Source organism: Anser cygnoides, chromosome 11 (genome assembly GCF_040182565.1).
Source record: "Anser cygnoides isolate HZ-2024a breed goose chromosome 11, Taihu_goose_T2T_genome, whole genome shotgun sequence".
Classification (NCBI taxonomy): domain Eukaryota; kingdom Metazoa; phylum Chordata; class Aves; order Anseriformes; family Anatidae; genus Anser; species Anser cygnoides.
In genome coordinates, this window is record NC_089883.1 from 15611118 (window position 1) to 15626295 (window position 15178).

At 41.3% G+C, this 15178-nt stretch overlaps 1 protein-coding gene across 4 annotated transcripts in view; it reads left to right on the forward strand.

Moving 5' to 3' along the window:
- The window catches only part of RORA (RAR related orphan receptor A), a 414152-nt gene that overhangs the window by 117547 nt on the left and 281427 nt on the right, over nucleotides 1-15178 (forward strand). The window lies entirely within an intron of this gene.

The window sequence follows — 15178 nt, forward strand, 5'->3', positions numbered from 1 at the left end:
CTCAAGTAAATAAAAGATTTTAAAGACTGGAATGGACCTTTGTTACTGTCTAATCTGATTTTGGTTTAACATAGCCACAAACGTTTGTGCTGTGTCAAGCCCCTGGATTTTGTTTTCCAGTTTGGGAGGTTTATGTGATTTGAAGGACTTCAATCTAAGCCTAAGCAGTACCTCTGGCCACCATACTTGCTGAGTGCGAGTTTTAGAAAGACAGGCTGCTTTTATAATACTTCCTGAAACAGGAAAACAATTGAAATGATTATTATCAAGGAGAACAGCTCCCCAGTTTTGTGGTGCATGCCTACTGCAGAACTCATGCCTTTCTGTTTAGGGATCTGGCTTTGGAAAGATCTTCAGTTTCCTGCCAGCAAATCTGTTCTTCGTGTGCTGAACATGTTTGCAGGAGGTAGCATATACAGTCTAACTCTCATGGTACCTTCACTGTTTCTTTATTGGCATAACAACTTAATGGCATAAAGGTACCCATTTAGGTGAGAATGAGAAGAAGAATTCAGAGAGAGAACAAATTTACTTTGCCTTAGTGACATGATGTGGGATTAGCGAACAAATATTGGTGAACGACTCGGTCCCTTGGCCAGGAAGGCACACAGTGTATGTTTGCTTTTGGGTAGTGGGACTCATAAAATGGTTCCAAGGAATGCCACCCTTGGGGATGCTCATAACGATGACCTAGGGAGGGAGATTTGTATTCTGAAGCAAAGCAGTAAACTTGCGACATTCTGTGCCAGTGCTACTTTCAGCTATAATGTATAAAATGAGTTGGTGATACCTGTTAGCAATGGCTACTATTTCCAGTGTCATGTATCTGGCTGTGTTATGGGGATGTTCTTAAATCATGCAGGGGAAAGGATGAAACGTAATGAAGACAGTGAGAGCTTTGCCATATTGGAGGGGGACAAGGATTTCTCCCCAGTCATTTGTGTTTTTTCCTGATTAATTCTTTTTTTTTAAGTAGTAGTATCAAACTCGGTCATGTTAGGATGAGAGCAATTCATCCAAGATAGGAAAGGATGATTATAACAATAAAAGAGAATTATTTAATAGGAGAATAATTTACATCAAGGAGTAGTGGGAGTAAAGTGAATTCTGATGTTTTGAAGGTTGATTGGGTGGGTGGGCATGTTGACAATAACAAGACAATCATATCTTCTTCAGTGACTTACTAACAGGCTTCAAGGTTTTAAAATAAAATGTATTAATTCTGTGCAAAGTATTGTTTTTACAACAGTAGGACAGCTGGTGTAATTTTGTAACAGACCTGAAAATAACTTGGGTTATATGACCTTTTGGGTCATGCTGTCAAAAAAAGTTTGTTTTTTTTTTTAATTTTCCTTTTAGCATTTCTATGATTAAGTGCTGTAGTTCAATTTTACTTTATCTGTGTACTTTCAGTAGCTTCTAGAAATCTTCAAAATACTATTCCCGTTTACAGGAAACATTTCCTTCTTGCAGAGGCTTGTGTTGTGGGATAAAACCTTTGGTGCATATGATGATATGTTTGGGCAACATACAATTGTAGACAAACTCCCTCACAGTGGCTTTTTTTTTTTTGTCGAAGTATGTCTTAAAATGCATTTTAACTTAGCGAACTTAAGTGTTGTAAGTGTTAATAAATGATGGCTATCTGTAAAATGATGTTTTACGGGGAAAAGTAGATAAATCAGTGTCATGGCTGTTTTCACATGCCATTACGATGTACGCCCAGATGACAGCTGTTTTCTACTCGGTGTGTAATCTGAAGCAAGTCCTTGAGTGGATTCTTTTGGTCACTTTATCAGCATATACATTGGAAAACCCATTTGTGTACCAAGGCTAGCTCATACCGAGATGTAAACCAGGAAGCTAACCTGGTTGCAAAACTCAGCAAACAAACAGATCCTGCTCCGCTCAAATATGTGCTTTGGTATTTAGCTCTTGGGGGTTGTTGACTGTCTATAAAATTTGCGGCTTGAAAAGGTGAAAGAGAAATAGGAACAAAAGCACCACCTATTATAGGGAGTGCATTTCTGGAAAAAAATCAGCACTAGAAAGATGAGCTGGGAGGGCCAGTGCTTGGAAGTAGGCACGGGAAACAAGAAATCTTGCATCTGCAAGTCCTTCCTCTGAAGCTAACTTCAGATCATACATGGTGCCATAGTTGCCCTCTAGCCTTAGTCTGTGGAGCACGGGTGCTGGGTTATTGAATTGATAGGTTATTTTGGTCTGTACTGCCTGCCTGCAGGTTCCTATCAGTTTGTGGGCACTAGGAGGCTGCATGAGACACAGTCAGGGCAGTTGTGACTTTGTTTAGAGGAGAGGAAAGAAAGCTCTTGCAGCATTAAATCCAAACTGATTAAATTTAATCATAGGTAGCTTCCTCATCTTACATTAAATTGCTACATATTTTTTTCCTCTAGACATTGAAAAGAAAAAAGTCAATTAAAAGTGTTGATGACTTTCTTGGCATTTCCCTCCTTTTGCAAATTGCTAGTCTCAAGACCATTTTGAAGAATATATATATTTATGTATTGTTTGTGCACCATTTTGTTATTTAGGCAATTTCTGTTCCAATTTTAGCAGTGATTAAACATTAAATTTGGGTGGGGGCAGGTGCTGTATTAACAGGTGCTGCCTTTGCTCTGATGCAGTCCACTGTGTCCTACTGCAGAGGCTGAGGAGGCAAAAATTCAGTCACTTTAACCACAGAGGAAGGGCAGATGTTGATGTGGCCATCTGAAGAACTGTCATCCACTAGTTTTGTTTTTCAGTATTGCTATTATTTCTATATTGTTATGTGGTTACAATTGTGGGTCTTGATACTACAGATCAAGCCTGCGGGCATATTTTTAAAGGTGTATGTTGTGAACATGCAGGTTTTGATCCATGTGCATTTTACAAAGGCGTTCAAACCTGGTAACTCACTCCAGTGTGTGTTGTGCCCGGCGAAATCTCAGAGGATGTCTGAGGTCAAGGAGCTGTCCAAGTTCTCTGGTTCCGGGTGGGTGACCTGCATGGGAAGCTCTTGCAGTTCTAAGCCAGTACAGAGAGGTAATGCGATGGTCATAGCAGATTTCATCTTGCTGGCCTGAGTTCCTGCAGTCAGTAGGAAATTTTACAAAATACTCTTTGGTGTAATGGTCCCTGTAAGGACAAATAGAGCAGTTATGCTTTCAAAAGCTCAAATAAATATCTGCTGGCACTCACTGAACACCCAAATCTCCATTTGGGAAATACCACTTGATGACAGAGTTGATGAAGGGTCCTCAGATTTCAGGCACATATCAGCTATATATAAAAAAAGGCATACTATATATGGTCATTACTCTCTTTGGGAAGACATTGATTCCTTCTGTTGTTCTCCTTTGCTTATTTTAGTCACCCATTTCATACCTCCTCTTCAACACTTGACCCTTGAAGATCACCAATCTGTGGTGCCAATCCATATTTCTTCAGAAAACTTGGAATGAGAAAGACTTACCGATGGTGCTAGGAATTCCTGATTGTCTTAATTACTAGTTCACGTCAGTGGATCTCACCTTTATATTACAAATGTGATTCTTGGCTTTGGGAACTTCGGGACTTGAAACTCATCTGCAGTTCCTATCTGTAACAGTTCTTCATGCTGTCACAGTGAGGGGGATCGAATGCACTTTGTTCACCAGGATTTATTTGAAGTTCCTTCTTGCTTCTTCCTGTGAGCTCTGCTTTAGTTGCAGCAATCTGTGCACTAAATGTGGCTCTGGCTAACTGCCGTATCTCAGACACAGTCATGGAGACTCGGTGCAAGCTGGTGCAGGGATACCATAAGGATCAGGACTAGTTTTAACACTTGGATTTTTTCCAAATAATCAACAGAAATATTGATCTGAATCACTGACACTTTATTTCCAGGTAGCACAAAAAGCAACTGAAAGCGAGATAGATGAAGTAGTAATGACACTTCACACAGAGAGCTCTGAGTTGTTTTGCCTCTTTAAGCAGGAGGCTTATGTAAATCAACTCCCTAAAAAACCCTAAATGTTTGAGTGGGAGAAGACTGTATCATGCAAAGCAGAGATGCTCTTCTCAGGTAACAGCTGACCACAGGCTTCTAGTGGGGAAAAAGTGATGCAATGCTTGTTTGTGTCAATGGGAATGAGATACAGAGAGAGGCGAGGCTTTACCTCCTTATATGCTTCTGTATGTTGGCAAGACTGGTATTTTAATAATTCCTTACATTCTAGGATCATATATTAGGAGGGACATTGAAGTATTGGGTAAGGTTCAGGAAGTCATTTGGAAATATTTGGGGTAGGAGAAAATGGTCTTCAAGCAGTTGGAGCATTCTTTCTTGCATTCATCAGTGAGAAAACTAGGAGTCTGTAGGGTAACTGTTTAAGAATCTTCAGAAAGAGAAAAGACTAGATACTAAAGGGACTATATTTAATCTGATGGAGAGGCGAAATGGGAACCAGCAGCTGAATGCTGGAGCAGATGAATTCAAACTGGAGAGTAGGCAAAAATGCTCAACACCGAATGTGGTTAAACATTGGAAGGAATTACTAGGAGGAACAGCTGATGCACTATGTCTTGAGGTCTTCAGATTGAGCTTGGATGCGTTTCTGTAAGAAACGTTTTGATGAAATACTTTTTATGGGGCTTACTGCGGGGGTTAATGATGTAAAATGCACCAACCTAGGATAAGCACATTTTACAATGTGCAAGAATAGGTCATCCCACTGGTCTTTTTGACTTAAATTCTATGAATTTATGGATGTCTGATACAGCTTGAGGACCTCTTTGTACTTTGCCCTAATTCTGCAAGTCTTTGTACTATTTTTTGTCATGATAATCGTAAGAATACCTTGTATATTATTCTCTCAGTTTGTTAGCTACTATTAGTTACTCATGTGAATCCAGCCATTGTTAGTGTAAGAGTTACTTGGGAAATTATTTCACTTTCTCATGTTGGATTTTAATAAGGTGGAAGTGGTTGCAACTTTTAACTCTACATGTTTAAAGACAAATATTATGAATCGTTCAACTTAGTTTATGAGAGGATTATAAGTTACGGAGGTCAGAAAATGTAAGTTAGCGCTTGCACGTTCAACAGTACGGAATATACTGCCTGGTAGCTGTTGAATTCCTCTGTTGTTCTTTAAAGTTTGTTTGTCGGTCGATGTGTAAAGCCAGGCTCTGCTACATATGGACCATCCATCTGATCTGGGGTTTGCTGTGTTGTCACAATCTTCTGATTTGTACTTAATGCTACTGTCTATGTTTCTTTCCTATTGCAGAATATGAAATATTAGATCCAGAGACTATTTTTTATTTCCGACATTTATGGGAAATGAGAACAGTTTGTGAAAGTCTTTCACAAGATTGCGTAGGTGTGAAGTAGGATTTTGCTTTTGTGATTTCTATATCTGTGCATCTTACACTGGCATACACTTAACAAGCACACACAAATGTGATGTGATTTTGTAGGCTTGAATAATGCTCCCTTGGGCAGATGCACTCCCGGTACCCAGCAAAACAGGGGGCCTAAAGATGAGATGTTACTCTGTATAGCACCTGAGATACTGGATGCTGATTCTGGTTGGGGCTTGGAAACCTATACCAAAGGATGATGATAGCTTTTGTGCTGTGTCCACTGGCAATCAGCAACTAACTGTTGCTGGAGTATTTTGTAATGAATTGAAAAAAAAAATCATTCTTGAATTTGAAAAAGTGTTTACCTTTAGGAATATAAATTCTTTCAACAGTATGCTATTGTCCTCAAACGTATAACGACTATAGCATAACTTCTTTCCAAAGTTAGCTAAGAGGTATAGTTGATCCTGTGCATTGCATTTTGTTTATCTTACATATTTGATTGCAAAATACTGAAGTTTAAATAAAGTTTTTCATCTGTGATATGTTCCTAGAAATTAAAGCATGAAAGGCGAGTGACAGAAAGGTTAATCTGAAAGATAAATTCATCTGTATTTGAATCCATGAACTCTTTGATAAGATTGTAGGAAGTGAGTTATACCAAGAATGCCAAGTGTTCATTGGGAAAGGAATTGTGACTTCAGCACTATCTTGGTTGGAATCATACAGTAACAATATGATTTGTGCGCCTCTGTATCTGTGGACTGATGCTGTGGTACCTGTGTTGTCAGGCTGACTATTTCCTGCTCTGAAGCTAGGAAAGAGAAATGTAAATACAGCACAAAATTTCTCTTGATGTTACACGGTGACAGCAATTTTTGCTGATAGAATTGCGGGAATAATATTGCAGGTTGAAGTGTTAAGAGCTTTTCATCTCTGAGAGTAGCTGGTGGAGCCTCTTCCTTTAAACTTTATTTTAGAATAGCTGATAAAATAAATATGTCTGAAAAAAATACAGTGAGCTTCATATAAAAATACCCTCTTTATTGAAGTGACTTGATTAATGTGCAAGCAAAAAAAAGTTTTTTTCCTGCAGTCTTGTGTTTAATTGACAGTTGTGAAGACTGAAAGTCTTCCCATGCCTTCTTACTTTCTTTTGATTTCACTTCATTTTTGCACACTTCCATTGCTATTTGTTGTGATGTTCTTGCAGTGATGTTGGTGAGCTTGGAAATATTTTATAACTTGTGAGAATCTGTCTGATCCACTTGTGAAATGTGACAGCTAAAATAAGTCTCCATGGCCGGTAAGGTGCTCTGAGCAGGAGCTCTTGGGCTCTGGTGCAGCGTGGATGGACAGAGCATGGCTGTGAAAGGAACGTGGCTGTGCTGCCAAGCACCTTGCGTGCTCAGGTCTGTGGGACCATGAAGATGTCTGCAGTGAAATGTCCTGTCAGTACTGGGAGGATCTGCATTATCTGCCCCCCGCAGTCAGAGGTTAGCAGCCCCAAAGTCATCTTGTAAAAACACGAAGCTTTTCCCATGGGATTCAGTAGCAATTGATGGGAGGGCTGTGCTGGTGCTGCCATGGCTTACTCCGGAAAGCCCTTTTCTTTTTGGGACACTTGATCTGTGTTGGGGCTGTCAAAGAGCTGTGGAGGGGAGCTGCAGGGGGATGCTGTCGGAGCCGCCTTGTGCCTCATGTGGGTGTATCAATTGACTTACAGGGAGAGCAGGGTCGGGAGGCTCCAAAGTACAGTTGGTGATCTCTGAATATGTAATCTGCTTGAAGATAATCATTTCGGTGCCTTTAGAGTGGGGACAGGAAATTTCCATCTTGCACAAATTAAATCGCAGTTCCCCTGGGTGTGCAAGAGGAAGAGGCAACTCGAGGAGTTTTACTGTGTTAGTTCTTAGGCAGGTGCTTTGTGGGGATTAGCACTGGCCTGGCTCTGATGTTGACAACCTTCTCTATCATCCACCATGGTAACACAGGAAAAGCAATGGTATAAAGAAGTGGCTATCTTTTTTCTGCTCTTAATCACTAGAAACAGATGCATGATCTTCTGTAGTTTATAAAGATAGTATTAAAGAGTTTGCATGGTTTTTCATTTTTTTTAAAGTCAAATGCTATTTCTGAGCTCCAAGGGCCGACAGCTGTTCTAGTTTTGCTTGGGGACGTTTTCACAATGTGGATTAATCAATGTTATGAACTGGGTCCATGGGGTTTTGGGAATGTAATTGGTTTCAGATGACACTTTGCTAGTCAATCTGTGAAACAGCCGAATGTTGACACAGCTGAGCAATTCCAGCTGTTTCCACTCACCCCTTCTTCCCTCCCTGGATGCACCAGCCTTTTCCCTCTGTCTTGTCTCCCTTTCTTATTATGATGTTGTGAAAGAAATTTGTGATCTGTTTCTGCCATTTGTCCCTGCTCTGGTTTTGCTTCTCTTCCCACCATGCTTTCAAAATAGATTATTTCAGGATTTTTTTTTTTCCCATTCTTATTGGTTTGGGCCTAATTTGCTTTAAATGAATTAACTCCTTTGAAGCATATTTAGATGTTGCTTGGGAAGTTGGAAAATACTTCTGCATTTGTTGTAGCAAACCTACCTTTCCTTCAAAAAAGCTAACAAGTAACGATAACAAAAGACAGGGACAGATTGTGAGGTCACTGCACACAAACATTCTGCAGGACGCCTTCCCCTGCTGGGTTTGAGGCAGGATTGCTGTTGCTTTGTCCAGCCTGGTACCCTGCCTTTGTTAAGGTTGGTTGCACTTGGGTGCTGTTGTTCGAGAGCTTGATGACTGGTAGTAACAACTCCAAAGAATGAAGTGGCTCATAAATAGCCTATGTCATTTATACTTCTGAAATGATTATTGCAAGTTAGTTATATTTTCATTTTTCTCCTTTTTTGCCCCATGGCATGATGAGCACAGATAGATATGCCATGCTACCTGCATCTGGAGCTTACATTTACAATTTCACTGCTGTTCCTGATTTGTAGTAGTAAGGAATGTAGATGCAGTGCAATACAATGCACAGCTCTTTTCCATTGTATTTCTTATGCTACCTGAACTGCTACTTTGCAGCAAGGAGTACAGTGTGGAACAATTGGCTGGGCCATGAAAACATCTGGGTACACAAACGCACACGGTTCACAAATCTAGCATTTCAACAAGAAGGCCAAAGGCTCTGAAGAGATGCTCTGGCTGTGTTAGGAGAGCCTTTGGGTCACTATACCTCTTGTAATATGCTCTTGGCTAGCTTTTTTATTAGTAACTACAGTGGCAGTGATTTTCTAAGTTCGGTATTATTTTCCCATTACAAAGTCAGAGGAATCTTGAAGAATGTATGCTGACTTTTTTGTTTGTGCAGCTCCTCCAATGGCAGACTGTTCCAATTTAACATTGGCATTTAAATTCTGAAACGTACTGTCTTCAGGCACCAATTAGCTCTACTGAATTTTTGAAATGACAGAAAGTACCCATGGATCTTCAATCATTTTAAGTCATGCCTGTTATATTAGAGTAGCGTGTAATGGAGTGGCTGGTTAACTAGTTTCCATACATAATTGTTAACGATTTACCTACAGATAACTTTCTTTGACTACTACGTATGGCCTATTTAGAAAATTATATACATGTATATATGTTTAAAACAATGGGAAAATGACACCTCTGTGAGTACCTCTTAGTGTCGTGTTGCTGACTGAGGAATTTGTAAGTTTGTGCACTGTGATTTTCAGAAAGTCTTTGTGTTATTAATTTCAGTGGGTTTTTTTGTTGTTTTTTTTTTGGGGGGGGGGGGGGGGGGGGGGGGGGGGGGGTAAATGACAGGGCTATTCCATAATATCTCACCTTACAAACCTTATGCTGGCAGCAAGGACTAGTTTTTCTGGAATACATGGTGGAGGCATCGGTTTAGTACCTAGCTCCCCACACAGTTCTCCTGTGTGACTGGAAAGCAGCTGCTTCACTTCTTGCCTCAGAGGCCTCGAGTGGGGTAAAAGTTTCTGTTTTCTGAGCTTTTTCCATCTTTTCTTTTTGCCCCAGAGGTTTTGGATTTTTACTAGCATTCTAACCAGTGTTGAAGGGTTTGACTGTGAACTGTTGGGGTTATTCCTACTGTAAAATGCAGGAACTGTGGGAAGCACTAGGCTCTATCAAAGGACTATGGCTCTTTCTTTTTCCATTTTATTAATGGAGACCATATTTTCTCAGTGCTGAAGGCAGACAGCTGTTGAACCTGAACAACCATTTTAAATAGTTTTACTTGCTACTTGTGTGTATGACTTTAGGTATATCTTAGTGGTAAATTCGATCTCCCATTTAATCCAAATGATATTTCAGATAATTTGGGATTTTGTTTTTCTCATCTGTACCAGCCCATAACTAGATGCCAGTCTGGCGATGGCAGCACAGAATTGAGGAGAGAAGTGAAGAATAACACTTAAATTAGCTCAGAAACAAAATTATAATGTTTCTTTAAACTGAGCATGCAGTAAATGAATCAAGGAGTCAGGTACGCTCCTTAACTTGCAAGTTCTTTTCATCATTCTTCAAACAACCCATGGAAGTTTCCTGTACAATCTTTGACAAATCTTTCTTTGTATCCATAGCTGTCCCTTATATTGACCCACCAAAAGGACTAGGATCTTGGAAAGTCAGAGGGAACGTACGCAGTCAGTACTGTGTCCAAAGTCTGTCTCTGGTACATGGTCCACGTAACGTGGTTCAAAGTGTTGTGCTCTGTCGGGTGAGTGCTGCTAGCTGTAATATAACAGCAGGCTAAAGGAGCCATTTGATTGTTTCACGTCGCAGTCTCCGGCCTGCAGTGGAAAAAGAAGTTTTGTTGGTAGAACCTGTTGAAAGAGCACTTGTACAAGCTTACAGACAATCCTGTGCTCTTTGTAGTGCAGGGCATGCATGCATTATCTAGCATGCTTTTGCCAGTGTGATCACTTGTGAATTGCCTTTGCCTTGTGAGCTAGCAAGTGGTCTGACAAAGGAAGTTGGATTGAGCAGTGTGCTGAATTCCTCTTTTTTAACTCGAAGTACTCTTTAGTATCTCCTGTAAATCTGTGCTGGTGTGGTCCCGCAGTGCCCAGGTACTGAAGTACTGAGACTTTGCTAGATCTCGGCAAGTTGTCCTTCCTGCCCGCCAGCTGGATGGAGCTGTTGCCATGTCACAGCCCTGGTGTCAGCCTTGGGCTATGCTTATTGGTCATAACCTGCCGGCTGCCTCAGGAGAAGGGTAGGAGCAGCCAGTGCACCCTGGCGGGTCCTGAGCTTTCCTGGACAGTGAGGCCTCCTTGTGCAAGAGGAGGTCCTTTGCTTTAGTGTGCCCTTCGTGGAGGCACTTTCACAGGAAAGAATAACAGTGGGGTAGCAAGTTGCCATATGTTGGCTGCTCCAGAAGAACTGCTGTGAGGTTTTCTCTCCTCACACGAAGGGCTGCTAGCCAACAGGTTTTCCACCAGCCCAGCTGGCTTTGGAGACCTGCTGGTGGCTGGAGAGGCTACTGAGGGTGGGTACACAGGGGCTCTGTTTGGCCAAGGAGGCTGCTGTTGCAAAATCAGAGGAAACCTGGGCTAGTGTGAGGTGACTAAACCTCATACCTTAAGTTACTGTGCTCCTACCCAGAATAAATACCTATATTCTGGAACAATTAATTCTAATTACTTTGTGCGCTCCCAGTAACTTTTCTGGGTGTCAAAGCCCAGATTCCCTCAAGAAGCTCCTCTAATAGTATAACTTTTGGGAACAGGAAAGGTTTCTGAAAAAACAGTTTCTAATAATGGGTCCATTTGCAAGTTAGGCTTTGGTAACCCCAAACGTACCGGAGAGATTTGTACCCTTGAGGTAGGGGGGAGACCCACCTCGCTTGCTGCCTGTCTCTGCTGTGAGGTTGCTGGCAAGGTACAGTTCGGAGGGTGAGAGTAACAGCCTCCAGTGATAATGCCCACAATTGGTATTGACAGGGATCTAGTCCTAGCTTATAAATGTTTCTGACTGGCCTGTGGTTTGTGATATGTGTGTTTTCAGTAGGATGCCAGTCTGGCTTTAAGCAGGGGCCCCCGGGTACTGTCATTTAATAACAGAATTAACAGGGGTAGAAGGCACCAATAATATATTTTGTTAACATACAGTCACTTATCTGCAGACATCAGACTCTCGGGAGTGTCTGATATATTGTCTAATCACCTGCTCACATGCCATGTACCCATCTTCAAAGGAGAAGTCCTTATTTCTATTTCTTCCTTTTTTATGCCAAAGCAGAGACTGTAGGAGCAACACACTAATAGAATCCTCATGTCTGAACTATTTCTAGTACCCGTGTAGCATGTATTTCAAAAGAAGCAGGAAAGGGACCTTATATATAAGGGGAGCTGTTTTACATTTTCAGAAGCCTCCTTTCAGTCTTTTTCTGCTTTCTGGAAAAAGAAAAGTTGCAACTTGCATATGTCCGATGTCATGTTGCAGAAATTTCTATTTAAGCATTGCTCTGTATTCAGAGGAAGCTCAGGTGTTTCTTTTTTTCTCCAGCCATTTAGATGTCAATGCTTATTAAACCCTGTCAGAGCCCTGCATGCACTAACAGTCTCTAATTGCCCTGGCCATCCTCAGCTGGGGCCTCCATTTAAGCTCAGGTCTGGGCTGCATCAACAGGCTCTGTGTTCCTTTGTCTTGCAATTAAATAACACAGTTATATATAACTTACCATCCCTCCCCAAAAGAGTGGTAAGAAGAGATAACATGAAGAAAATTTCCATCCTTGATCATATCATCGCGCACTGGTAAGTTGTTGGCACTGTGGTGTGCTATGCTGCTAAGTTTTTGAGTCATTGGAAATAAAACTTGAGTCATAAACCTCTATATTCAGTTGCCTGGTATGTTTTGAGTGGTGTTTGTTTGTTTGTTTTCTTTCCTGGTAGTAATTATTCCTGCTAAGAGCAAAGTGGGAAAAAGCAGTTCTGAGAAGCAGATAGAGTAAGTTGCAGTTCCAGGTGTTGTGCAATAAAAAGAGAAAGAATTATAGTAGAATCCAGGAACCTTGGCTGGTATTTCAGTGTGTGATTCAGTAAGTATGGTGAAAGCACCAGTCTGCTGGGAGTTGGCTGATTGTGCTTGTTGAAGCACTCAGTCAATACCTAGCTCATGCTATTAAGACAGATGATTCTGAGAGCATGACAGGTGCATCAATGAAAACTTAAAAAGTTTTTTAGAAATATCAGAGTTCTGTGTTAAAGTAGGATCAAAACTGACGGTTTTGATCGTAAACTTAACAGTTCAGATTTTTAATGAATGTGACACACCCCACACTTACTATGGCACCACAAACTGACTAAAATGTTTATCAGAAACATCTTTGCTGTGCTTATCAGTGATAGAGATAAAATCAAGGTCAAGATATCACAATATGTGGGAGGAAGCTGGGCGAGAATTAGCAACTTCTTCTAAGGCTCCATATCTCCAGCTCGCTTCTCAGTTGTCTGTTGCCTTCTATTTCTCTTGATGACTATGAAAGAACCATAAGAAATTGTATGATACATATGATTTTCCTCATTGTGAGATCTCTGGATCTTTTTGAAGGTAAGTTCAAATAGATTTAAGCTGATTCAGGAAAAGAAGCCATTTAAGATTTCATCCCTTTTTCAAGTGGTTCATTTAATTTCACGTGCTCTGGCAGAAGGTGAGAAGTTGTTCTAGTGGAGGCTCCTGGCAGGCCTCCTTTCGTTAAGGAAGTTGGGGCGTGGTTGAGCCTGGATTATTCTGTGTGAGGGAAGTTGTGCGCAACTTCAAGGCAGCAGCAAGTTTGGTCTTCCGTTCCCTTTTGTTCTCCTCCCAATTGTACTTTGTGGCCTGTTCTTTTATACCTTTAGAAAACCTCGAAGTGCCATTGGTGTTTGTAAGATAGAAATCTCCCTGTCTCTGGGAGGCTGGGTTAATGTATGGCCACATGCCATTTATCTGTTAAGTCCTGGTCTTGTTCCTCTGGACTAAGCCATCTCTGTTGTTGGTGGGCCTGCCTTCTGGATCCCCTGTGTTTCTGAGCCAGGTGTGATGAGTGGGGACAGCGCCCATGTGCAGACCTCTGCCCTTCACAGTGTCAGTCTGTGACCCCAGCCCCAGGAAAAAATGCAGGGCTGCTCCCTGCCTTATTGGTGAACACTGTGAGAAGCAGCCACTCCTTAGGGAACAGGCAGCTTGTTGGAGGGTTTTATAAACTTCATGGGGCCTTTTAAAACTTAAAGATAGGGTCTCCCATTTCCTGCTCTCCCACCTGCTTGTACGGTCTGCTGTGGGTGTTCTGAGGTTCTTGGATCATCTCTTTAAGCAATCTCTTTAAGCTCTTCTGGTTTTGATTGTTTCTTTACTCAGCCTCAGTCTGCCCTTTTGTCATAGCCCATTTCTTCGAATAAAGCACTCAGGTTTAGCAGAAGAGGGTGCTGATTTCTCACATGGGTGCCATACCTGGCAAATTCAGCCTCTGCCTCAAATGATAATTTTCTTTGTTGTTCCTTGCTGTGGAAAATAATGTGGATGTCCCTAGATTTCTCTCTTGTAGCCCTGAAGCAGAGGAGGAGTACCAGCTCACAGTCCCTCTAAGCTGGCTGCCCAGGTCTCTGACGGAGCTGCAGCATGCAAGGCTCGCTCTAAAGACAAGAGGCAAGCACCCGCTCTAGCACCTCAAACAGAACAGGCTGCAGAGAAGCAGACTGAGTTGCATGTCTCACAGAGCATTTTATCCTTCCTCCAGCATTCACTGATAGTTTTTGAAGATATTGAGAGCACCTGAGAAGGGAATAAATCAAAATCTCAGTCAGCATTACTGCAGAGAAGAGAAAGCTTAAGGGGACATAATAGGAACCTTCCAATACCTGTGAGGAGGCTCTCAAGGAGATGGGCTGTTGGCAGTGGTGCAAGGGAAGAGAGGGTGGCGATTATGGACCTAAGGTGAAACAGTAGAGATTCCAGTTAGATATAAGGAAGGAAAATCCTTATGAGGACAATCAAATATGGGAAGAACTGGTTGTCCTGAGAGGTTGTGATCTCTAGCCTTGAAGGTTTTCAAGACCCTACTGAATAAAGCCACAAACTACCTGATCTGCTCCCACAGCTGATCCTGCTGTGAGCAGGAGGTTGGACGAGAGGCCTCCCGAGTGTCCTTCCAGCCTGAGCTCTGCTGTGAACAATTGCCTGTGCAGAAGTGAGCAAGGTTCATCGGGGCGTATCGGGGTATTTTGTTGCATATTATGCAACAAAGGTTTGTCACAGAGTTGCCTATTTAGAACAGCACCTTATGTTTAACTGCCAACTCTGCTGTAAATGAAGTCATTCCTTTAAAAAAAAAAAACAAAAAAACCTTGCGAGGGGGTTTCATGGGATTGAGGCAGACAGTCTATAAAATGCTTTTTGTAGCATTTTTATAGGAATATATAGGAAGGGGAGCAGGACTGACAATAAGAAGTCTGTCTGAAAAGGTCCTCTTGATTATTTCCTGTTTCCACAAATCATTGGAAGAAAAAAAAAAAAGACACAGAAGTAGGATTGATAAGCAGATGGAGATAAAAGGGACTAAAAGCATCAACTACTGAAGACTAAATCAAATCAGTGAGAATTAGATCTGGAGAGACCTTCAGAATTTGGAGAAAACTTACAATGTCTAAGTTAACAGTCTAAGCAAAGAGAAGACCATAAATATCTAAGTATTTTGATCTGAGAACTAGGAAGGTTGTAGGGTTTTTTTGTTGTTTTTTTTTTTAACTGTAGGTGAGATGATAATGTCTGATTGTTATGGTGAAAGTACCAAGTCTAGAACT